Source organism: Triticum aestivum, chromosome 6B (genome assembly GCF_018294505.1).
Source record: "Triticum aestivum cultivar Chinese Spring chromosome 6B, IWGSC CS RefSeq v2.1, whole genome shotgun sequence".
In the NCBI taxonomy this organism is placed as follows: domain Eukaryota; kingdom Viridiplantae; phylum Streptophyta; class Magnoliopsida; order Poales; family Poaceae; genus Triticum; species Triticum aestivum.
The window spans coordinates 66,361,308-66,388,732 of record NC_057810.1 but is presented as its reverse complement, the minus strand read 5'-3'; positions in this window follow the sequence as shown (position 1 = coordinate 66,388,732).

The following is a 27,425-nucleotide window of genomic DNA, read 5'->3' as shown; positions in this document are numbered from 1 at the left end:
TATGCTTGTAGATCATGAAAAGAATGCTTTAGGTTCTGGTTATATTGTTGAATTAATTCATGATGCTACTGAAAATTATTATGAGGGAGGAATATATGCTTGTAGGAATTGCAATAATGTCAAGTTTCCTCCCTATGTGCTTAAATTCTTGAAGCTATGCTTGTGTTACCTGCCTATGCTAGTTGATTATTGTTCCCATAAGTTGTTTACTCAAAAAATCCACATGCATAGGAAGTGGGTTAGGCTTAAATGTGCTAGTCATATGCTTCATGATGCTCTCTTTATGTTTCAATTCTTATCCTTTTTGTGAGCATCATTGTCATCATCATGCCTAGCTAGAAAGGCGTTAAAGAAAAGCACTTGTTGGGAGACAACCCAATATTTATCCTTACTGTTTTTGTGTGTCCACATGATTATGCTACTGCAGTAATCATGTTTTATAGCTTTTGTTTCAATAAAGTGCCAAGTAGAACCTTTGGGAAGACTTAGGTGAAGTTTATGTGATCTTGCTGTGAAAAACAGAAACTTTAGTGCTCACGAGATTAGCTGTCATTTTTTACTGGAGAGTGCTTTTAGGTTGATTCTTTTTGCAGATGATTAACAGACAAATTTCTCAGGTCCATCAATTTATTTCATAATTTTTGGTGTTCAATAAGTATACTTTTGGTACATATTACTACAGACTGTTCTGTTTTTGACAGATTCTGTTTTCATTGTGTTGTTTGCTTATTTTGATGCATCTATGGCTAGTATTAAGTGGTATGAACCATATAGAAGTTGGAATACAGTAGGTTTTACACCAATATGAATTTAGAATGAGTTCATTACAGTACCTAAGTGGTGGTTTTATTTTCTTATACTAACGGAGCTTACGAGTTTTGTGTTGAGTTTTGTGTGGTTGAAGTTTTCAAGTTTTGGGTAAGGATTCGATGGGCTATGGAATAAGGAGTGGCAAGAGCCTAAGCTTGGGGATTCCTAAGGCATCCAAAGGTAATATTCAAGGACAACCAAGAGCGTAAGCTTGGGGATGCCCCGGAAGGCATCCCCTCTTTCGTCTTCGTTCATCGGTAACTTTACTTGGAGCTATATTTATATTCACCACATGATATGTGTTTTGCTTGGAGCGTCATTTTATTTTGTTAGTATTTGCTTGCTGTTATTTAGATTAATGTTTTGCATCTTTAGTTTCAATAAAAAAGTCAAGGATAGCCTTTGCCATGCTTATTTTGCTAGTGTACATGTTGCTGTTTGAAAACAGAAAGTTTACTGCTGTTGCAAAAATTCCCTAGAAAAGTCAGAGAATGGTATAATGTTGAATCATTTTTCATATTAAGCTCTCATAAATTTTTACAGTGGGAATTTTAGTTCATAATTTTTGGAGTCAGGGAAGTATTGATACTCTTGCATTCTTTACAGACTATACTGTTTTGGCAGATTGTTGTTATAGTTGCATTGTTTGCATATGCTTGCTTGTTTAATGATTCTATTTGAGGATAGGAGTATTAAATATTCAGAGATATTTAGTATTAAATGTTGAGTAATATGTTAGTGATTTGTTACAGTAGAAGATGACATGGTTTTGCATTAGTTTATACTAACCTATCTCACGAGTTCTTGTTGAGTTTGTTGTGAATGAAGCTTTTGATAAAAAGAGAAACCGTGACATGAAAGGAATTAAGGAGACAAAAAAGCTCAACCTTTGGGATGCCCAAGGCACCCCAATATAATAGTTCAAGAAGTCTCAAGCATCTAAGCTTGGGGATGCCCCGGTAGGCATCCCACCTTTCTTCTTCAACAACTATCGGTTAGTATCGGTTGAGCCTAAGTTTTTGCTTCTTCACATGAGTTGTGCTATCCTTGCAATGTAGTTTTCTTTAGCTTTGCTTGCTGTTTGAATAACATACCAAGATCTGAAATCCTTTAATGAGAGAGAGTCTTTGCATAGTTGCATAATTATTTAGCTACTCATTGATCTTCACTTATATCTTTTGAGCGTGATAATTTTTTGCTCTAGTACGTCACTTATATCTTTTAGAGCACAGTGGTGGATTTGTTTTAAATAAACTATTAATCTCTCATGCTTCACTTAGATTATTTTGAGAGTTGTTAATAGCATGGTAATTTTCTTAAAGATAATATACTTGGTATTCAAGATATGTGAAACTTTCTTTTGAGTGCATTGAATACTAAGATAAGTTTGATGCTTGATAATTGTTTTGAGATATGGAGGTAATAATATCAAAGCAATGCTAGTTGGGGTGATTATGAATTTAAAGATTGCTTGTGTTGAAGTTTGTGATTCCCGTAGCATGCACGTATGGTGAACCGCTTTGTGATGAAGTCGGAGCACAATTTTATTTATTGATTGTCTTCCTTATGAGTGGCAGTCGGGGATGAGCGATGGTATTTTACTACCAATCTATCCCCCTAGGAGTATGCGTGTTGTGCTTTGGTTTTTGATGACTTCTAAATTTTTGCAACAAGTGCATGAGTTCTTTTGATTAATGTTGAGTCCATGGATTATACGCACCCTTTCACCCTTCCACCATTGCTAGCCTCTCTAATACCGTGCACTTTTCGCCGGTATCATACACCCACCATATACCTTCCTCAAAACAGCCACCAAACCTACCTATCATGGCATTTACATAGCCATTCCGAGATATATTGCCATGCAAATTTCCACCGTTCCGTTCATATGACACACATTACTTTTGTCATATTGCTTTTTGCATGAACATGTAGTTGACATTGTATTTGTGGCAAAGCCACCGTTCATAATTCTTTCATACATGTCACTCTTGATTCATTGCATATCCCGGTACACCGCCGGAGGCATTCATATAGTCATATTTTGTTCTAAGTACTGAGTTGTAATTGATGAGTTGTAAGAAAAATAAAAGTGTGATGATCATCATTATTAGAGCATTGTCCCAGTGAGGAAAGGATGATGGAGATTATGATTCCCCCATAAGTCGGGATGAGACTCTGTACGAAAAAAAGAGAGAGTGGCCATAAAAAAAAAGAGAAGGCCCCAAAAAATGAGAGAAAAAGAGAGAAGGGACAATGCTACTATCCTTTTACCACACTTGTGCTTCAAAGTAGCACCATGATCTTCATGATAGAGAGTCTCATATGTTGTCACTTTCATATACTAGTGGGAATTTTTCATTATAGAACTTGGCTTGTATATTCCAATGATGGGCTTCCTCAAAAGTGCCCTAGGTCTTCTTGAGCAAGCAAGTTGGATGCACACCCACTTAGTTTCTTTTGTTGATCTTTCATATACTTATAGCTCTAGTGCATCCGTTGCATTGCAATCCCTACTCACTCACATCGATATCTATTGATGGGCATCTCCATAGCCCGTTAATACGCCTAGTTGATGTGATACTATCTTCTCCTTTTTGTCTTCTCCACAACCACCATTCTATTCCACCTATAGTGCTATGTCCATGGCTCACGCTCATGTATTGTGTGAAAGTTGAAAAAGTTTGAGATTACTAAAGTATGAAACAATTGCTTGGCTCGTCATCGGGGTTGTGCATGATTAAATACTTTGTGTGATGAAGATAGAGCTTAGCCAGACTATATGATTTTGTAGGGATAACTTTCTTTGACCATGCTATTTTGAGAAGACATAATTGCTTAGTTAGTATGCTTGAAGTATTATTATTTTTATGTCAATATGAACTTTTGTCTTGAATCTTCCGAATCTGAATATTTATACCACAATTAAGAAGATTTACATTGAAATTATGCCAAAGTATCACTCTGCATCAAAAAATTCTCCTTTTATCATTTACCTACTCGAGGACGAGCAGGAATTAAGCTTGGGGATGCTTGATACGTCTCCAACATATCTATAATTTTTGATTGCTCCATGCTACTTTATCTATTGTTTTAGGCAATATTGGGCTTTATTATCCACTTTTATATTATTTTTGGGACTAACCTATTAACCGGAGGCCCAGCCCAGATTTGCTGTTTTATGCCTATTTCAGTGTTTCGACGAAAAGGAATATCAGACGGAGTCAAAACGGAACGAAATCAACTGAAGAAGTTATTTTTGGAAGGACAGCAACCTGATGGACTTGGAGTGCACGTCAGGGGAGTCTCGGGCTGCCCACGAGGGTGGGGGGCACCCCCCTGGGCGCGTCCCACTGCCTCGTGAGCACCCTGGAGGTCCACCGACGTACCCCTTGCACCCATATATACCTACGTACCCTAAAACTTCCAGAACAGAAGATAGATCGGGATTTCCACCGCCGCAAGCCTCTTTAGCCACCAAAAACCATTTGGGACCCTGTTCCGGCACCCTGCCGGAGGGGGAACCCATCACCGGTGGCCATCTTCATCATCCCGGCGCTCTCCATGACAAGGAGGGAGTAGTTCACCCTCGGGGCTGAGGGTATGTACCAGTAGCTATGTGTTTGATCTCTCTCTCTCTCTCGTGTTCTCTCTCGTGTTCCCTCTATGGCACGATCTTGATGTATCCCGAGCTTTGCTATTGTAGTTGGATCTTATGATGTTTCTCCCCCTCTACTCTCTTGTGATGAACTGAGTTTCCCCTTTGAAGTTATCTTATCGGATTGAGTCTTTTATGAGAACACTTGATGTATGTCTTGCGTGGGATAACCGTGGTGACAATGGGTTAGTCTATTGATCCACTTGATGTATGTTTTGGTGATCAACTTGCGGGTTTCGTGACATTGGGAACCTATGCATAGGGGTTGGCACACGTTCTTGACTCTCCGGTAGTAGCTTTGGGGCACTCTTTGAAGTACTTTTATGTTGGTTGGATGAATCTGAGATTGTTTGACGCATATCGTATAATCATGCCCACGGATACTTGAGGTGACAATGGAGTATCTAGGTGACATTAGGGTTTTGGTTGATTTGTGTCTTAAGGTGTTATTCTAGTACGAACTCTTTTATAGATCGATCCGAAAGAATAACTTTGAGGTGGTTTCATACCCTACCATAATCTCTACGTTTGTTCTCTGCTATTAGTGGCTTTGGAGTGACTCTTTGTTGCATGTTGAGGATTGTTATATGATCTATCTATGTTATTATTGTTGAGAGAACTTGCACTAGTGAAAGTATGAACCCTAAGCCTTGTTTCCTATCATTGCAATACCGTTTACGCTCACTTTTATCGCTCGCTACCTTGCTGTTTTTATTATTTCAGATTACAAAAACCTATATCTACTATATATTTTGCACTTGTATCTTCATCTCTTCGCCGAACTAGTGCACCTATACAATTTACCATTGTATTGGGTGTGTTGGGGACACAAGAGACTCTTTGTTATTTGGTTGCAGGGTTGTTTGAGAGAGACCATCTTCATCCTACGCCTCCTATGGATTGATAAACCTTAGGTCATCCACTTGAGGGAAATTTGCTACTGTCCTACAAACATGTGCACTTGCAGGCCCAACAACGTCTACAAGAAGAAGGTTGTGTAGTAGACATCACCGACCTACGAGTTGACCATGTTGGCGGGCCAACCCATGGAGACGAAGAACTCCAAGAAACAAGCACTGGCCAAAGAGTTGGTGATGTTGGTGGACGAACTCCTCAAAGAAAGTTGGAAGAACAGCAAGGGCCCCACTGTGCCTACCCCAAAAACTCTGATGGCCACCTAGCAAGGCTCAAGGCCGAGTTTGAGGAGATAGTCGCCGTTGAGAAGCAGTATTCCCCTGGCAAGGTGATGGCCCCCATCGAGGACGAGGAGATGGCCCCCAGAGGGATGGGATACCCCGGTGAGCTGCACAAGGTAAAAAAATAATGGCTTATTACCATAGTTGTGGTTTTTGATTATTTCCAATGTGCTTGCTAATATGTTAGGGTTGTGCAGGTGCCAGTGGACGTCCTTGATGATTCCAATGTCGTGGCCCGTCTTGTGGACAACGCCCCAGAGATCATTTTCAATGTCGCGGTCCGTCCTGTTGGCATGGCCTCAGAGATTGATTCCAATGCCGCTGTCCATCATGTGGACATCGCCCCAGAGATCGATTCCGATGTTGCGGTCAGTCCTGTGGACATCGCCCCAGAGATCGATTCCCATGCTGCTGTCCGTGCTGTGGTCATTGCCCGAGAGATTGATGACAAGAAATAGTTGGTCGTGCTAATCCTTTAGGGTAGTTTGCATTGCCCTGTGTTTAATTACCAGAATGATGCGTGTTATGAAACCATCTTAGGGCTAGTGCACTGTCTTGTGTGGGCGGTACTTGCTACTTTTGTTTGATACTGAATCATGTGAACCCTCTCCGAGTTATGGAAGCAGATGTATCCTCGCCAGCTTTTGATGTAATATATGGCATGCTTAGATGTAAGGTTGAATTGTTTATCATATCAGCAGGGATTGTTTGATGATTCTTGGTGTTAGTAGGCTAGCTACTGTGCGAGCTATAGTACTTGCAATACACTCACCAAAGAGAAACGTTAGGGCTGATGAGCTCGTGGTACGCTTATACTTACCCGTCATCGATTGGCCAATAGCCCAAGCTCCTAAAATTGTAGGCTTAGTTGACACAGATACATTCAGGCCTCATTTGGTTCACAGGGTAGGAAAATCATAGCAAAAGTACAGAGACGTACAACACAAAATCATAGCAGTACAGAGATGTACTCCCTCCATTCCAAAATAGATGACCTATAGGCGGGCTAGTTTGGCCTAGTGGTTTTTTAGGATGGCCTAGTGGGTTTCAGTGATATGACATGGTATAGTGCCGTCCAGTCTTTGCGTGTGGTAGCAGTATTGTGGGTACAATAAGTTTTCTTGAAAAGCAGAATTCAACAAAGTCATGATGGTTCCTTCGCTCGACCAACTTACAGTGGGAAAGGTTGGGCCTGCGATATGACCGGGGTAGACCAGGATAATTTTGTGCATGGCAGGTGGACCAGGATGGTCGATGTCCCACATGTCGGCGAATGAAAGTATTCTTTCCGATATAGAGGACGAGCAACGAGTATTCATTGTTTATTTTTGATGAAAGCTATTGTCTCCACTGTTACGACGGAGGAGTGTGAAACACGGCAGCCCAGTGAACTTGGCATGTGCACCACTCCCTCCTTCCTCATGTAATACTACCATACTGTTGACTATATGGCTATAAGGTTACAACTTTTTCTCACTTTCTCTCTATCTATTTCCTCTCAAATGTTTTTTACCTTTCTTTTTTTAGACACAATTGTTTTTTACGCCTCTTTTTTAGAATTATTATTTTTATACCTAGGAGCACGTGTAGAGACTGGCTCTTGCAAGCCCACTCCTTAACTTTGTCAATGCCTCTCTCTCCTCCACATAAGCAGGCTTATAGCCTAGTATTTTACTGGTACTACTTGCTATGCATGCATGCGGCGGGCAGCTGGCGTCTGAGGGGCCAGGGCGGTTAGAAGCGGGCTTGGAAGCAGTCCGGACTCCCGCATGGCCCACCTCACAATATCACCATATATTTCTTGCAGTCTGTGCGCGGCGGGCGGGCGATCTCTTCTCCCTCCCCCGTCTCTCTTTTCTCAGCCGACGCCCGCCGAGCGATTAGATTTCGGCTATCAATGATTTATTCAATTGCAGTCCCACATGTCAGTGGAATTGCAAGACAACGTGTGTCCCCTCTGGTGAGCGGTGTGCGAGCCAGACTGTCAGGGGTGCGATGCGTACGAGTCATAAGTGTGCCGCCTTTTCCTTTAGAACTTGCAAAGTGTAACATTTTCGCGCGATCGATCGATAGGAATCTAGAAAAAAATGACGAGGGCGGTGCGTTCCCGCTCGTTAGGCGGGCTAGTTTGAGTGATATGTCGTGCTACAGTGCCGTCCACTTGCTCCATTTTTATGTAAGCAAGAGTTTACACTCTTACGTGGGAGGAGTGCGAAGCACCGCGGATCTGATTTTGATCGAGGGATAATTGTTCCCTGCCAAATAATGGAGCACTGTTAGCGATTATAGCATGACAGTTAGAGCATCTCCAGTGCTAGACCACAAATTTACACCGGCATCTGTGCGAGGACACTGATGGATGCCATCCGATGCTGCCCGCATACCTTTCGACAACTATATGAACTAACCGGACGAAATTCATGCAAATAAAGCAAATTTCAAATTAATCGGATGAAATTCATTACATTTCAAAAACTTTTCCTACAAACTGGATGAAATTCATTACATATTTTGCACAAACCATACTAAAACCTACTGTAAACGTAATCTAAATGATCGCCGGTGCCCGACACCATGTTCGGCCATGAACCCAAGAAAGCCGACCATTGCCTTTGCCTCCTCCTCATCCGCCTCGATAACCTCCTCCTCTGGAGCACAAGGTTCTGAAGATTTCTGCCTCCAGTTCGCCATCAAGCAGCTAATCGGCCGCCAATGTTTACCCCACCAAGCTTGGCGTCGACTGAGTAGAGTAGTGGTGGCCTTCTTGGGACTAGAGTGGCAGCGACCTACCGTGTACTACTCTTCCTCGCTGCCGGCTATGCCCGCGCACGCGCGCCGACTTCGTGGTCATGGCGGCGGAGGATGGCTGGGAGGGTGCCGGCAATCTTCTTCATCTGCTCCTGTGACAGTACATCGAAGAGAGCTTTGGAGCGCGCCCGGAGCAGAGCCGCCGATGTCCCTTGTCTGCTCCTGTGACAGTATGTCCAAGAGAGCTTCAGAGCACCAGGAGGCCATGGTTGGAGTGGTGCCAACAGAAGGAAGGGACCAGAGGAGAATGAGTGTGGGTCTTTGGCTATGGCTGGGAGCTGGGGCTCAAGTTAATATAGCGGGCGAATGGCAATGAGCAGCAGCAGACGGATGGATGGCTGGCGCTAGAGTAGGTTCGTCGGGCGTGAATGCGGACGCTGCTTCACTGACTTAACTTCAGGTGCGTTGGGTTACAGACATGTGGTCCCAATGGGCATCTGGCCCGCATGTCAGTGACACACACTACAAAAAAACACACATCCGTGACATTTTGGGCCGAACGAATTTTGTTCCTGTCATACTTATGACACTTCTATGACGATAATTGTGACAAAACCCGGTATCATCATAGATGTGGTGGGCTCCTACTTCTATGACAAAAAAATTATGACATAAAATGGGCTTTTCATCCTGGGCGGGCCGGAGACGCAGCTGTTGGGAACGTAGTAATTTCAAAAAAATTCTTACGCACACGCAAGATCATGGTGATGCATAGCAACGAGAGGGGAGAGTGTCATCCACGTACCCTCGTAGACCGTAAACGGAAGCATTATGACAACGCGGTTGATGTAGTCGTACGTCTTCATGATCGACCGATCCTAGTATTGAACGTACAACACCTTGATACGTCTCCGTCGTATCTACTTTTCCAAACACTTTTGCCCTTGTTTTGGACTCTAACTTGTATGATTTGAATGGAACTAACCCGGACTGACGCTGTTTTCAGCAGAATTGCCATGATGTTGTTTTATGTGCAGAAAATAAAAGTTCTCGGAATGACCTGAAACTCCACGGAACATCTTAGAAAAATAATAAAAAATCCTCGCCAAAGATGAAGACCAGGGGGGCCACACCCTGTTCATTAGGGTGGGGGTGCCCCCCTAGGGCGCGCCCCCTACCTCGTGGGCCCCCTGGTGGCCCTCCGACGCCAACTCCAACTCCATATATTGGCTTTCAGGGAGAAAAAAATCGGAGAGAATAAATCATCACGTTTTATTATACGGAGCCATCGCCAAGCCCTAATCTCTCTCAGGAGGGCTGATCTGGAGTCCATTCAGGGCTCCGGAGAGGGGGATTCGTCGCCGTCGTCATCATCAACCATCCTCCATCACCAATTTCATGATGCTCACCACCGTGCGTGAGTAATTCCATCATAGGCTTGCTGGACGGTGATGGGTTGGATGAGATTTATCATGTAATCGAGTCAGTTTTGTTAGGGTATGATCCCTAGTATCCACTATGTTCTGAGATTGATGTTGCTATGACTTTGCTATGCTTAATGCTTGTCACTAGGGCCCGAGTGCCATGATTTCAGATCTGAACCTATTATGTTTTCATGAATATATGTGTGTTCTTGATCCTATCTTGCAAGTCTATAGTCACCTACTATGTGTTATGATCCGGCAACCCCGAAGTGACAATAATCGGGACCACTCCCGGTGATGACCATAGTTTGAGGAGTTCATGTATTCACTATGTGCTAATGCTTTGTTCCGGTTCTCTATTAAAAGTAGGCCTTAATATCCCTTAGTTTCCAATAGGACCCCGCTGCCACGGGAGGGCAGGACAAAAGATGTCATGCAAGTTCTTTTCCATAAGCACGTATGACTATATTCGGAATACATGCCTACATTACATTGATGAATTGGAGCTAGTTCTGTGTCACCCTATGTTATGACTGTTACATGACGAACCGCATCCGGCATAATTATCCATCACTAATCCGGTGCCTACGAGTTTTCCATATACTGGTTCTCGCTTATTTACTTTTCCGTTGCTACTGTTACAATCACTACAAAATACCAAAAACATTACTTTTGCTGTCTTTACTTTTGTTACCGTTACCACCACTATCATATTACTTTGCTACTAAACACTTTGCTGCAGATACTAAGTTTCCAGGTGTGGTTGAATTGACAACTCAGCTGCTAATACTTGAGAATATTCTTTGGCTCCCCTTGTGTCGAATCAATAAATTTGGGTTGAATACTCTACCCTCGAAAACTGTTGCGATCCCCTATACTTGTGGGTTATCAAGACCTTTTTCTGGCGCCGTTGCCGGGGAGCATAGCTCTATTCTTTGAGTCACTTGGGATTTATATCTGCTGGACACTATGAAGAACTTGAAAGACGATCGAACTACTATTTTGCCCTCAACTACGAGGGGAGGTAAGGAACTGCCATCTAGCTCTGCACTAGATTCTCCTTCCGTTATAAGTAAGCTTGCGACACCTAAACCTGCTACTGCTATGAACTCTGATATGTCGCATGTTATTGATGATGCTACTTCTTCTATGCTTGATACTTGTGATGAAACTACTTCTATGCTTGATAGTACTGTGCCCCTTGGAAAATTTCTCGATGAGCAAATTGCTAGGTCTAGAGAAAGAGAAATTATTGAATCTGAATACGATGATGAGAGTGATGATGAAAATATGCCTGCTATTCCTGAGGGTTATCTTTTTGATGCAGAATCTTCTACAGCTATTTTTGCTTGCCAGATAGATACAAACTTAAGAGACTGCTAGTTAAATGTAGTAAAGAATCCCTTAGAGATAGAATGAGGCCCGACCCTGCTTTTGCTACTTCACCTATTTGTGTTCCTGATAAGGATTATTATGAATTTTCTGTTGATCCAGATATAATCACTTTGGTTGAATCTGATCCTTTCTATGGCTATGAATCTGAAACCGTTGTGGCACATCTTACTAAGTTAAATGATATAGCCACCCTGTTTACTAATGATGAGAGATCACGCTACCTTTATTTACTCAAAATATTTCCGTTCTCATTAAAGGGTGATGCTAAGATATGGTTTAATTCTCTTGATCCTGGTTGTGTGCATAGTCCCCAGGATATGATTTATTACTTCTCTGCTAAATATTTCCCTGCTCATAAGAAACAAGCTGCTTTGAGGGAAATATACAACTTCGTGCAAATTGAAGAACATAGTCTCCCACAAGCTTGGGGGAGGCTTCTCAAGTTACTTAATGCTTTGCCTGATCATCCTCTTAAGAAACCTGAAATACTTGATATCTTTTATAATGGACTAACCGATGCTTCCAGAGATTACCTGGATAGTTGTGCTGGTTCTCTTTTCAGGGAAAGAACACCGAATGAAGCTGAAATTCTATTGAATAATATGTTGACAAATGAAAATAATTGGGCACCTCCCGAGCCACCTCCTGAGCCAATTCCTAAGCCTATTCCAAAACCAACTCCGAAGAAGAGAGGTGTTCTATTTCTCAGTCCCGAAGATATGCAAGAGGCAAAGAAATCTATGAAAGAAAAAGGTATTAAAGCTGAAGATGTTAAGAATTTACCTCCTATTGAAGAAATATATGGTCTTAATTTATCGCCTGTTGAAGAAGTATATGATCTCAATTCCTTATTCACTGAAGAACCTCCTGATCCCGATATCCCGACACAAGTAGTAAAGGTAAATTCTCTCTATAGATATGATAAAGCTGAAGTCCCTCCTACTAAAATTGCTAGTCAGTGCTTGGATGAGTTTGATGACTTTATGTTTAAGCAAGATGACTTTAATGCTTATTTTGGTAGACAATTAAAACAAGATGCTTATATGATTAAACGGTTGGGTGATTATATGGCTAATATTAGAGGTGAACTTAAACTTGTTAGCAAACATGCTTCTATGGTTACCACTCAAGTAGAACAAGTACTTAAAGCTCAGAAAGAAGTGCTTGATGAAATGAATAGTAAGAAAAATGATTATGCTGTTAGAGTGGCTACTAGAACTGGTAGAATGACTCAGGAACCTTTGTATCCTGAAGGCCACCCTAAGAGAATCGAGCAAGATTCTCAGAGAAATAATATTGATGTACCTAGTTCTTCTAAAAGGAAGAAAAAGAAAAATGATAGGACTTTGCAAACTTCTAGTGAACCTATTGCTGAACCACCTGAGAATCCAAATGATATCTCTATGTCTGATGCTGAAACACAATCTGGTAATGAACATGAACCTAGTGATAATGTTAATGATAATGTTCATGATGATGCTCAACCTAGTAATGATAATGATGTAGAAGTTGAACCTGCTGTTGATCTTGATAACCCACAATCAAGGAATCAACGTTATGATAAAAGAGACTTCGTTGCTAGGAAACATGGTAAAGAAAGGGAACCATGGGTTCAGAAACCCATGCCTTTTCCTCCGAAACCATCCAAGAAAAAGGATGATGAGGATTTTGAGCGCTTTGCTGAAATGATTAGACCCATCTTTTTGCGTATGCGATTAACTGATGTGCTCAAAACAAATCCTTATGCTAAGTATATGAAGGATATCATTACTAATAAAAGAAAGATACCGGAAGCTGAAATTTCCACCATGCTTGCTAATTATACTTTTAAGGGTGGAATACCAAAGAAACTTGGAGATCCCAGGAGTACCTACTATACCATGCTCCATTAAGAGAAATTATGTTAAAACTGCTTTATGTGATCTTGGAGCCGGTGTTAGTGTTATGCCTCTCTCTTTATATCGTAGACTTGACTTGAATAAGTTGACACCTACTGAAATATCTTTGCAAATGGCTGATAAATCAACTGCTATACCTGTCGGTATTTGTGAGGATGTGCTTGTTGTGGTTGCGAACGTTACTATTTTAACGGACTTTGTTATTCTTGATATTCCCGAGGATGATAGTATGTCTATTATTCTTGGAAGACCTTTCCTTAATACTGCAGGGGCTGTTATTGATTGCAACAAAGGCAATGTCACTTTTCATGTTAATGGCAATGAGCACACGGTACACTTTCCGAGGAAACAACCTCAAGTTTATAGTATCAACTCTATTGGAAAAATTCCATCGATTATATTTGGAGGTTTTGAATTTCCTCTCCCTACTGTCAAGAAAAAGTATGATATTCTTATTGTTGGGGATTTTCATATCCCCGTTGAGGTAACTTAGTGTTATTCGAAATTTCTCCGGTTCCGTGATTATTCGGAATGAGTTTGTTAACAAGACTTGATCAACCTTGTTAGTGGTTCATTTTGATGATCACGAGATGGATGAAACTAGAAGCACAACCTTCTGTACCCTATTTATATTTTCTGTTATTTAGTAGAAATAAAGTAAAATAGTATTTTCCTATCTGTCTCCTGACTTATCCATGCAATATAAAAATATCCCGAAAATAAAAGTCCTCAGAATGCCATGCCAATTTAATATGATTTTTTCGGGAATACTTGAGGATTTACTGTGCAAAAATTACCGCGGGGGGAGCTGCCACCTGGTCACGAGGGTGGAGGGCGCGCCCTACCCCCTGGGCGTGCCCCCCTGCCTCGTGGGCCCATGGTGGCCCTCCTCCACTTATCCCTGCACCCATCTTCTTCCTCTGTCTCACACAATCACGAAAAACCAACTCAAGCACGAGTTCCAGCCCCGTTGCTGTGATTTTTGATCTCCTTGCTCAAAGCACCTCTCGCAAAACTGCTTGGGGAGATTGTTCCTTGGTTTGTGACTCCTCCATTGGTCCAATTAGTTTTTGTTATAGTGCTCTATTCATTGCAAATTTATGCTGCTAAGGTGACCATGTTCTTGAGCTGGCATGTCAAATTTAGATGGTTCCAAGTAGTTCTAATGCTTGATATAGGCCCTAGGCACTTGTGGGAGTAGTTGCTATCAATTTTATTGAAGTTGGTTCACTTTTATTTGAAGTTACTAAAAGTTTCAGATTATTTCAGAAAATAATGAAGAGACTTTTGAGGGGCTCGTCGAGCCGAAGCTCGAAGGAAAAACAAAAGGAAGAAGAGAAGAAGCCAAAAATTAATTTGCCTCGCACCGCGGAGGTCCGGCCGTGTGAATGGCCTTCCGATGACTTCTTGAGGAGAGCCGGGATTTATGAGGATTTCTATTTATTGATTGAGAATGCTGGCCTCACCGACTTCCTCCGCGACCAACGTCATCAGTATCTCTTACTCACAAACACTTTTGTGCAAAACTTCTACTTTTTCCCTAAGAATTCACCTCCATCAGTAGAGTTTCATTTATATGACGTTGTTAAGAGAATGCCATTAGCTGAATTTTGCGAGGTTTGCAAAATACCCTTTGAGGGCACCTTGGATGAACCACACCGTAACGAAGTAGAAGCTTTTATTAACACTATCACGGTGGGAGAAACCAGGAAGGTTTCTGATGCAAGGATCACTAGCATACATTTTCCTGTTTTACGCTACTTTGCCTTATTTGCTAGTCGTTGCTTGATTGGTCACGGGAACTGTGGAAACCTTAGTGTTCCTGATGTTATCATTTTGTTCCATGGTTTATACCGCAATAACTCTGTTAGTATGGGTGGAATTGTTGCTAGACGGTTAAGTCTGAACCATACCAAGGGCCCCGTCTTTGGAGGCATTTATGCTTCACGCCTAGCTGAATATTTTGAAATACCTATTAGGCATGAGGATAAAGAGGAAACATCGCCGCCCCATGCTTATTTAGATTATAAGAGTATGGTAGCGCATGACTTTCTTGTTAAGAGTCGTGAAGGGGAGCTCAAATATAAATTGTACTTTGATAAACATCACCCTGAGACTATTACTTTGCCTGCTCCCTCTTTGTTTAACTTGTCTGCTGGTCCTCACATCGTTCCGTGGGCGGCCATTCAAGCGTATTGAAATCCTGCACCCGCCCCGGAACTGGAGCCACAAGATGAGCCTCCACGACAGTCTGTTTATTCTTGGGATCCAGAGGTGGTTGCCAGCCAGTGGCAGTCAGAGTCTTCTTCATCGCAGTACGACCCCGGCTTCACCTACGGGTATCTGCCAGGCTATCCCTGGCAATAGACCAACTTAGGCCAAAAGCCTAAGCTTGGGGGAGTACGTATTTCCCACCGACATTACATTCATGTTCACACACACTCATTGCTAGATGTCGGTGTTCATACTCTTTCACTTTAATATCCATGCTAGTTTATTTTCTTTTTCCTGCTTTCTTCTTGTGTGTTTAATAAACCTTAAGAAAAAACAAAAAAATAGTAGTAGTTTATTTCTTTGCTGTAGGACTAAAAAGAAAACCCAAAAATATTTCCCGTTCTTCTTTTGCTTGTTGGGAGCTTTCCTGTGTAAATAGTTTTTATTTCTTTTTCTTTTCTTTGGGGGTCAGTAGGAGAAGACCATGATTAAATTTTTGAAGTGGCTCTTATATGCATGATTGTTTATTTAACTTAGAGCCCATATTACTTGTCTTCTCCTGTTTATTGAATGCTTGCAGATTCCAGCTTAGTCCAATGCACGTGCACTCTTATTACTATACACATCGTTCGGTCGTGCAAGTGAAAGGCAATAATGATGATATATGATGGACTTATTGGGATGAGAAAAGCTGGTATAAACTCGACCTCTCTTGTTTTTGTAAATATGATGATTCATCGTTCCTGAGTTAGCTATTATGAAGTAAACATATTTGCAATGACATTTAGAGATTATAGTTGCTTGTGCCATGCTTGATTAGCTATGAGTTATAATGGTTTACCTTGCGTGCCAACATGCTATTAGAATGATTATGATGTGGTATGATGGGATGGTATCCTCCTTTAAATGAATTGAGTGACTAGACTTGGCACATGTTCACGCATGTAGTTGAATCAAATCAACATAGCCTTCATGATATTTATGTTCATGGTAGATTATATCCTACTCATGCTTGTATTCGGTGTAAATTAATTTTAATGCATGTTTACGACTGTTGTCGCTCTCTCAGTTGGTCGCTTCCCAGTCTTTTGCTAGCCTTCACCTGTACTAAGCGGGAATACTGCTTGTGCATCCAAACTCCTTAAACCCCAAAGTTGTTTCATATGAGTCCACTATACCTACCTATATGCGGTATTTACCTGCCGTTCCAAGTAAATTTGTATGTGCCAAACTCCAAACCTTCAAATGAAATTCTGTTTTGTATGCTCGAGCAGCTCATGTTTCAACTAGGGCTGCCCTTATCTTCCATGTTAGGCGGTTATTCTCAAGAGGAGTGGACTCCGCTCCTCATTCACGAGAAAATGGCTGGTCACCGGGATGCCCAGTCCCATGCTTTATGCAAACTAAATCAAATAATTGCAAACAAAACTCCCCTGGGACCCGTTGAATGTTGGAGGCACTCGTTGTTTCGAGCAAGCCATGGATTGATGCTTGTGGAGGAGGGGGAGTATAAACTTTACCATTCTGTTTGGGAACCGCCTATAATTTGTTTAGCATGGAAGATATCGTCATCTCATAGTTGTTGCGTTGACAGCAAAAGTATGCCGCTCAAAATGTTATTCAATCTCTATTTTTAAACCGAGCTCTGGCACCTCTACAAATCCCTGCTTCCCTCTGTGAAGGGCCTATCTATTTACTTTTATGTTGAGTCATCATCCTTCTTATTAAAAAGCACCCGCTGGAGAGCACACTGTCGTTTGCATTCATTATAATTGGTTTATATTGGGTATGACTTGACTGGATCTCTTTTACCATGAATTACAATGTTTAGTCAGTCCTTGATCTTTAAAGGTGCTCTGCATTTATGTTTTGCGGTCTCAGAAAGGGCTAGCGAGATACCATTTTGTTATATCATGTTATGATTATTTTGAGAAAGTGTTGTCATCCGAGTTTTGTTATTATAGCTCGCTAGCTGATTATGCTATTGATATGAGTAATTGTGAGACCTATGTGTTATTGTTAGTATGGTTAGTTCATAATATTTTCTGAAACTTGAATGCTGTCTTTTCATGTTACAACAACAAGAGCAAACAGAGTTTGTAAAAGTTTTTCTTTTTCTCTTTCAGTCTCTCAACTGAATTGCTTGAGGACAAGCAAGGGTTTAAGCTTGGGGGAGTTGATACGTCTCCATCGTATCTACTTTTCCAAACACTTTTGCCCTTGTTTTGGACTCTAACTTGTATGATTTGAATGGAACTAACCCGGACCGACGCTGTTTTCAGCAGAATTGCCATGATGTTGTTTTATGTGCAGAAAATAAAAGTTCTCAGAATGACCTGAAACTCCACGGAACATCTTAGAAAAAATAATAAAAAATCCTGGCCAAAGATGAAGACTAGGGGGCCCACACCCTGTTCACGAGGGTGGGGGGAGCGCCCCCCTAGGGCGCGCCCCCCTACCTTGTGGGCCCCCTGGTGGCCCTCCGACGCCAACTCCAACTCCATATATTGGCTTTCGGGGAGAAAAAAATCAGAGAGAAGAAATCATCGCGTTTTACGATACGGAGCCGCTGCCAAGCCCTAATCTCTCTCGGGAGGGCTGATCTGGAGTCCGTTCGGGGCTCCGGAGAGGGGGATTCGTCGTCGTCGTCATCATCAAACATCCTCCATCACCAATTTCATGATGCTCACCGCCGTGCGTGAGTAATTCCATCGTAGGCTTGCTGGACGGTGATGGGTTGGATGAGATTTATCATGTAATCGAGTTAGTTTTGTTAGGGTTTGATCCCTAGTATCCACTATGTTCTGAGATTGATGTTGCTATGACTTTGCTATGCTTAATGCTTGTCACTAGGGCCCGAGTGCCATGATTTCAGATCTGAACCTATTATGTTTTCATGAATATATGTGTGTTCTTGATCCTATCTTGCAAGTCTATAGTCACCAACTATGTGTTATGATCCGGCAACCCCGAAGTGACAATAATCGGGACCACTCCCGGTGATGACCATAGTTTGAGGAGTTCATGTATTCACTATGTGCTAATGCTTTGTTCCGGTTCTCTATTAAAAGGAGGCCTTAATATCCCTTAGTTTAGAATAGTACCCCGCTGCCACGGGAGGGTAGGACAAAAGATGTCATGCAAGTTCTTTTCCATAAGCACGTATGACTATATTAGGAATACATGCCTACATTACATTGATGAATTGGAGCTAGTTCTGTGTCACCCTATGTTATGACTGTTACATGACGAACCGCATCTGACATAATTATCCATCACTTATCCGGTGCCTACGAGTTTTCCATATACTGGTTCTCGCTTATTTACTTTTCTGTTGCTACTGTTACAATCACTACAAAATACCAAAAACATTACTTTTGCTGTCTTTACTTCTGTTACCGTTACCACCACTATCATATTACTCTGCTACTAAATACTTTGCGGCAGATACTAAGTTTCCAGGTGTGGTTGAATTGACAACTCAACTGCTAATACTTGAGAATATTCTTTGGCTCCCCATGTGTCGAATCAATAAATTTGGGTTGAATACTCTACCCTCGAAAACTGTTGCGATCCCCTATACTTGTGGATTATCACACCTCCGCGATCTGCACACATTTAGCTCAGTGATGTCCCACGAACTCACGATGTAGTAGAGCTTCGAGAGAGAGAGTACCGTCAGCACGACGACGTGATGACGGTGTTGATGAAGCTACCGACGCAGGGCTTCTCCTAAGCACCGCTACGATATGACCGAGGTGGATTATGGTGGAGGGGGGCACCGCACACGGCTAAAAGATCAACAATCAACTTGTGTGTCCATGGGGTGCCCCCTCCCCGTATATAAAGCAGTGGAGGAGGGGAGGGGCCGTCCCTCTCTATGGCGCGCCCTGGGGAGTCCTACTCCCACCGGGAGTAGGATTGCCCCCTTTCAAGTAGTAGGAGTAGGAGAGAAGGAAAGGGAAGAGAGAAGAGAAGGAAGGAGGGGGCGCCGCCCCTCCCCCTAGTCCAATTCGGACTAGGCCTTGGGGGGGGGGCAGCCAGCCCTAGGTGGTCCCTCTCTCTTTTCCGTATGGCCCAATAAGGCCCAATACTTGTCCCGGCGAATTCCCGTAACTCTCCGGTACTCCGAAAAATACCCGAATCACTAGGAACCTTTCCGATGTCCTGAATATAGCCTTCCAATATATCAATCTTTACGTCTCGACCATTTCGAGACTCCTCGTCATGTCCCTGATCTCATCCGGAACTCCGAACTACCTTCGGTACATCAAAACACATAAACTCATATTACCGATCGTCACCGAACGTTAAGCGTGCAGACCCTACGGGTTCGAGAACTATTTAGACATGACCGAGACACGTCTCCGGTTAATAACCAATAGCGGAACCTGGATGCTCATATTGGCTCCTACATATTCTATGAAGATCTTTATCTGTCAACCCGCATAACAACATACATTGTTCCCTTTGTCATCGGCATGTTACTTGCCCGAGATTCGATCGTCGGGTATCTCAATACCTAGTTCAATCTCATTACCGGCAAGTCTCTTTACTCGTTCGGTAATGCATCATCCCGCAACTAACTCATTAGTCACATTGCTTGCAAGGTTTATAGTGATGTGCATTACCGAGAGGGCCCAGAGATAGGTCTCCGACAATCAGAGTGACAAATCCTAATCTTGATCTATGCCAACTCAACAAGTACCATCGGAGACACCTGTAGAGCACCTTTATAATCACCCAGTTACGTTGTGATGTTTGGTAGCGCACAAAGTGTTCCTCCGGTATTCAGGAGTTGCATAATCTCATAGTCATAGGAACATGTATAAGTCATAAAGAAAGCAATAGCAACATACTAAACGATCAAGTGCTATGCTAACGGAATGGGTCAAGTCGATCACATCATTCTCTAATGATGTGATCCCGTTAATCAAATGACAACTCATGTCTATGGCTAGGAAACTTAACCATCTTTGATTCAACGAGCTAGTCAAGTAGAGGCATACTAGTGATACTCTGTTTGTCTATGTATTCACACATGTACTAAGTTTTCGGTTAATACAATTCTAGCATGAATAATAAACATTTATCATGAAATAAGGAAATAAATAATAACTTTATTATTGCCTCTAGGGCATATTTCCTTGAGTCTCCCACTTGCACTAGAGTCAATAATCTAGTTCACATCACCATGTGATTTAACACAAATATTCACATCTGTATGTGATTAACACCCATAGCTCACATCGTCATGTGACTAACACCCAAAGGGTTTACTAGAGTCAATAATCTAGTTCACATTGCTATGTGATTAACATCCAAAGAGTACTAAGGTGTGATCATGTTTTGCTCGTGAGAGAAGTTTAGTCAACAGGTCTGTCAAATTTAGAGCCGTATGTATTTTGCAAATATTCTATGTCTACAATGCTCTGCATGGGGCTACTCTAGCTAATTGCTCCCACTTTCAATATATATCCAGATTCAGATTTAGAGTCATCTAGATCGATGTAAAAGCTTGCATCGATGCAACTCTTTACGACGAGCTCTTTTATCACTTCCATAATCGAGGAATATTTCCTTAGTCCTCACTAAGGATAATTTTGACCGCTGTCCAGTGATCTACTCCTAGATAAAAATTGTACTCCCTTGCCCAACTCAGGGCAAGGTATACAATAATTTTGGTACACAACATGGCATACTTTATAGAAACTATGACTGTGGCATAGGGAATGACTTTCATTCTCTTTCTATTTTCTGTTGTGGTCGGGCTCTGAGTCTTACTCAACTTCACACCTTGCAACATAGGCAAGAATTCCTTCTTTGACTGTTCCATTTTGAACTAATTCAAAATCTTATCAAGGTATGTACTCATTGAAAAAATCTTATCAAGCGTCTTGACCTATCTCTATAGATCTTGATGCTCAATGTGTAAGCAGCTTCACCAAGGTCTTTCTTTGAAAAACTCCTTTCAAACACTCCTTTATGCTTTCCAGAAAATTCTACATCATTTCCGATCAACAATATGTCATTCACATATACTTATCAGAAAGGTTGTAGTGCTCCCACTCACTTTCTTGTAAATACATGACTTTCCAAAAGTCTGTATAACACCATATGCTTTAATCAACTCATCAAAGCGTATATTCCAACTCCGAGATGCTTGCATCAGTCCATAGATGGATCGCTGGAGCTTGCACACCTTGTTAGCACCTTTTGGATTGACAAAACCTTCTGGTTGCATCACATACAACTCTTCTTCTAGAAATCCATTCAGGAATGCAGTTTTGAGATCCATTTGCCAAATTTCATAAAATATGGCAACTACTAACATGATTCAGAAGGATTTAAGCATCGCTATAGTTGAGAAAATCTCATTGTAGTCAACACCTTGAACTTGTCGAAAACCTTTTTGCGTCAAGTCGAGCTTTCTAGATAGTAACACTACTATCAGTTTCTGTCTTCCTCTTAAAGATCCATTTATTTAACATGGCTTGCTGATCATCGAGCAAGTCAACCAAAGTCCATACTTTGTTCTCATACATGGATCATATCTCAGATTTCATGGCCTCAAGCCATTTCGCGGAATCTGGGCTCATCATCGCTTCCTCATAGTTCGTAGGTTCATCATGGTCTAGTAACATGACTTCCAGAATAGGATTACCGTACCACTTTGGTGCGGACCGTACTCTGGAAGACCTATGAGGTTCGGTAATAACTTGATCTGAAGTTTCATGATCATCATCATTAGCTTCCTCACTAATTGATGTAGGAATCACTGGAACTGATTTCTATGATGAACTACTTTCCAATTTGGGAGAAGGTACAATTACCTCATCAAGTTCTACTTTCCTCCGACTCACTTCTTTCGAGAGAAACTCCTTCTCTAGAAAGGATCCATTCTTAGCAACGAATATCTTGCCTTCGGATCTGTGATAGAAGGTGTACCCAACAGTTTCATTTTGGGTATCCTATGAAGACGCACTTCTCCGATTTGGGTTCGAGCTTATCAGGTTGAAACTTTTTCACATAAGCATCGTAGCCCAAAACTTTTAAGAAACGACAACTTTGGTTTCTTACCAAATCATAGTTCATAAGGCGTCGTCTAAACATATTTTGATGGTGCCCCTTTAAAGTGAATGCAACTGTCTTTAATACATAACCCCAAAATGATAGTGGTAAACCGATAAGAGACATCATAGATCGCACCATATCCAATAAAGTGCGGTTACAACGTTCAGACACACTATAACGCTGTGGTGTTCTAGGTGGCATGAGCTGTGAAACTATTGCACATTGTTTTATATGAATGCCAAACTCGTAACTCAAATATTCTCCTCCACGATCAGATTGTAGAAACTATATTTTCTTGTTACAATGATTCTCCACTTCACTCTGAAATTCTTTGAACTTTTAAAATGTTTCAGACTTGTGTTTCATTAAGTAGATATACCCATATCTGCTCAAATCATCTGCGAAGGTCAGAAAATAACGATACTCGCCACAAGCATCAACACTCAGTGGATCGCATACATCGGTATGTATTATTTCCAATAAGTCAGTAGCTTGTTCCATTGTTCCAGAGAATGGAGTTTTAGTGATCTTGCCCATAGGGCACGGTTCGCAAGCATCAAATGATTCATAATCAAGTGATTACAAAAGTCCATCTTTATGGAGGTTCTTCATGCGCTTTACACCGATATGACCCAAATGCAGTGCCACAAATAAGTTGCACTATCATTATCAACTTTGCATATTTTGGCATCAATATTTTAAATATGTGTATTACCACGATCGAGATGCAACAAACCATTTTCATTGGGTGTATTACCATCGAAGGTTTTATTCATATAAACAGAACAACAATTATTCCCTGACTTTAAATGAATAACCTTATTGCAATAAACATGATCAAATCATATTCATGCTCAACGCAAACGCCAAATAACATTTATTTAGGTTCAACACTAATCCCAAAAGTATAGGGAGTGTGCGATGATGATCATATCAATCTTGGAACCACTTCCAACACACATCATCACTACACCCTCAACTAGTCTCTATTTATTCTGTAACTCCTATTTCGAGTTACTAATATTAGCAACCGAACAAGTATCAAATACTGAGGGGCTACTATAAACACTAGTAAGGTACACATCAATAACATGTATATCAAATATACCCTTGTTCACTTTCCCATCCTTCTTATCTACCAAATATTTAGGGTATTTCCGCTTCTAGTGACGATTTCCTTTGCAATAGAAGCACTCAGTTTTAGGCTTTGGTCCATCTTTGGGCTCCTTCACGGGAGTGATAACTTGCTTGCCATTCTGCTTGAAGTTCCTTTTTCTTGAAACTAGTGGTCTTGTCAATCATCAACACTTGATGCTCTTTCTTGATTTCTACCTTCGTCGATTTCAGCATCACGAAGAGCTCGGGAATCGTTTTCGTCATCCCTTGCATACTATAGTTCATCACGAAGTTCCAGTAACTTGGTGATGGTGACTAGAGAACTCTGTCAATCACTATCTTATCTGGAAGATTAACTCCCACTTGATTCAAGTGATTGTAGTACCCAGACAGAGTACATGCTCACTGCTTGAGCTATTCTCCTCCATCTTTTAGCTATAGAACTTGTTGGAGAATTCATATCTCTCAACTCGGGTATTTGCTTGAAATATTAACTTCAACTCCTGGAACATCTCATATGGTCCATGACGTTCAAAACGTCTTTGAAGTCCCGATTCTAAACTGTTAAGCATGGTGCACTAAACTATCAAGTAATCACCATATTGAGCTAGCCAAACATTCATAACGTCTGCATCTGCTCCTGCAATAGGTATGTCACCTAGGGGTGCATCAAAGACATAATTCTTCTGTGCAGCAATGAGTATAAACCTCAGATCACGGACGCAGTCCGCATTATTGCCACTATCATCTTTCAGCTTAGTTTTCTCTAGGAACACATATAAAAACATAGGGAAGCAACAATGCGAGCTATTGATCTACAACATTATTTGCAAAATACTATCAGGACTAAGTTCATGATAAATTAAAGTTCAATTAATCATATTACTTAAGAACTCCCATTTAGATAGACATCCCTCTAATCATCTAAGTGATCACGTGATCCAAATCAACTAAACCATGTCCGATCATCACGTGAGATGGAGTAGTTTTCAATGGTGAACATCACTATGTTGATCATATCTACTATATGATTCATGCTCGACCTTTCGGTCTTAGTGTTCCGAGGCCATATCTGCATATGCTAGGCTCGTCAAGTTTAACCCGAGTATTTCTACGTGTGCAAAACTGGCTTGCACCCATTCTAGGTGAATGTTGAGCTTATCACACCCGATCATCATGTGGTATCTCGGCATGATGAACTTTGGCAACGGTGCATACTCAGGGAGAACACTTATACCTTGAAATTTAATGAGAGATCATCTTATAATGCTACCGTCAATCAAAGCAAAATAAGATGAATAAAAGATAAACATCACATGCAATCAATATAAGTGATATGGTATGGCCATCATCATCTTGTGCCTTTGATCTCCATCTCTAAAACACCGTCATGATCACCATCATCTCCTGCGCGACACCTTGATCTCCATCGTAGCATCATTGTCGTCTCACCAACTATTGTTTCTATGAGTATCACTACCGCTTAGTGATAAAAAACAATTACAGGGAGATTGCATTGCATACAATAAAGTGACAACCATATGGCTCCAGCCAGTTGCCGATAACTCTGTTACAAAACATGATCATCTCATACAATAAAATTTAGCATCATGTCTTGACCATATCACATCACAACAAGCCCCGCAAAAACAAGTTAGACGTCCTCTACTTTGTTGTTGCAAGTTTTACGTGGCTGCTATGGGCTAAGCAAGAACGGTTCTTACCTACACATTAAAACCACAACGATATTTCGTCAAGTTAGTGTTTTTTTAACCTTCACAAGGACCGGGCGTAGCCACACTCGCCAGCCACCTATGTGTGAAGCACGTCGGTAGAACCAGTCTCGCGTAAGCGTATGCATAATGTCGGTCCCTGCTGCTTCATCCAACAATACCGCCGAATCAAAGTATGACATGCTGGTAAGCAGTATGACTTGTATCGCCCACAACTCACTTGTGTTCTACTCGTGCATATAACATTTACACATAAACCGGGCTCGGACGCCACTGTTGGGAACATAGTAATTTCAAAAATTTCCTACGCACACGCAAGATCATGGTGATGCATAGCAACAAGAGGGGAGAGTGTCATCCACATACCCTCATAGACCGTAAGCGGAAGCGTTATGACAATGCGGTTGATGTAGTCGTACGTCTTCATGATCGACTGATCTTAGTACCGAACGTACGACACCTCTGCGATCTGCACAAGTTCAGCTCGGTGACGTCCCACAAACTCAGGATACAGTAGAGCTTCGAGGAGAGTTCCATCAGCATGACGACATGATGACGGTGTTGATTAAGCTACCAACGCAGGGCTTCGCCTAAGCACCACTACAATATGACCGAGGTGGATTATGGTGGAGGGGGGCACTGCACACGGCTAAAAGATCAATGATCAACTTGTGTGTCCATGGGGTGGCCCTCCTCCTAGTATATAAAGGACTGGAGGAGGGGAGGGGCCGGTCCTCTCTATGGCGTGCCCTGGGGAGTCCTACTCCCACCGGGAGTAGGATTCCCCCCTTTCAAGTAGTAGGAGTAGGAGAGAAGGAAAGGGAAGAGAGAAGAGAAGGAAGGAGGGGGCTCCGCCCCTCCCCTAGTCCAAGTCGGACTAGGCATTTGGGGGGCGCGCGGCCAGCCCTAGGCGGCCCCTCTCTCTTTCCTGTATGGCCCAATAAGGCCCAATACTTCTCCCGGCAAATTCCCGTAACTCCCTAGTACTCCGAAAAATACCCGAATCACACGAAACCTTTCCGATGTCCTGAATATAGCCTTCCAATATATCGATCTTTACGTCTCGACCATTTCGAGACTCCTCGTCATGTCCCCGATCTCATCCGGGACTCCGAATTACCTTAGGTACATCAAAGCACATAAACTCATATTATCGATCGTCACCGAATGTTAAGCGTGCGGACCCTATGGGTTCGAGAACTATGTAGACATGATCGAGACACGTCTCCGGTTAATAACCAATAGCAGAACCTCGATGCTCATATTGGCTCGTACATATTCTACGATGATCATTGTCGGTCAAACCGCATAACAACATACATTGTTCCCTTTGTCATCGATATGTTACTTGCCCGAGATTCGATCGTCGGTATCTCAATACCTAGTTCAATCTCGTTACCAGCAAGTATCTTTACTCATTCGGTAATGCATCATCCTGCAACTAACTCATTAGTCACATTGCTTCCAAGGCTTACTGTGATGTGCGTTACCGAGAGGGCCCAGAGATACCTCTCCGACAATCGGAGTGACAAATCCTAATCTTGATCTATGCCAACTCAACAATTACCATCGGAGACACCTATAGAGCACCTTTATAATCACCCAGTTACGTTGTGACGTTTGGTAGCGCACAAAGTGTTCCTCCGGTATTCAGGAGTTGCATAATCTCATAGTCATAGGAACATGTGTAAGTCATGAAGAAAGCAATAGCAAGATACTAAATGATCAAGTCCTATGCTAACGGAATGGGTCATGGCAATCACATCGTTCTCTAATGATGTGATCCCATTAATCAAATGACAAATCATATATATGGCTAGGAAATGTAACCATCTTTGATTCAACGAGCTAGTCAAGTAGAGGCATACTAGTGACACTCTGTTTGTCTATGTATTCACACATGTACTAAGTTTCCGGTTAATACAATTCTAGCATGAATAATAAACATTTATCATGAAATAAGGAAATAAATAATAACTTTATTATTGCCTCTAGGGCATATTTCCTTCAGAAGCTGCATGACATTCTTTGGGCCGTCCATGATGGAAAAAACCGTGGTAGAAGTGAGGGCGAGGAAAATTTCGGGGAGTTCCCGGTTACGGTGGGTGGTCGGGGGCCAAGCGATGCGTGTTTCTCTCGTACCGTACGCGCGTGGGTGC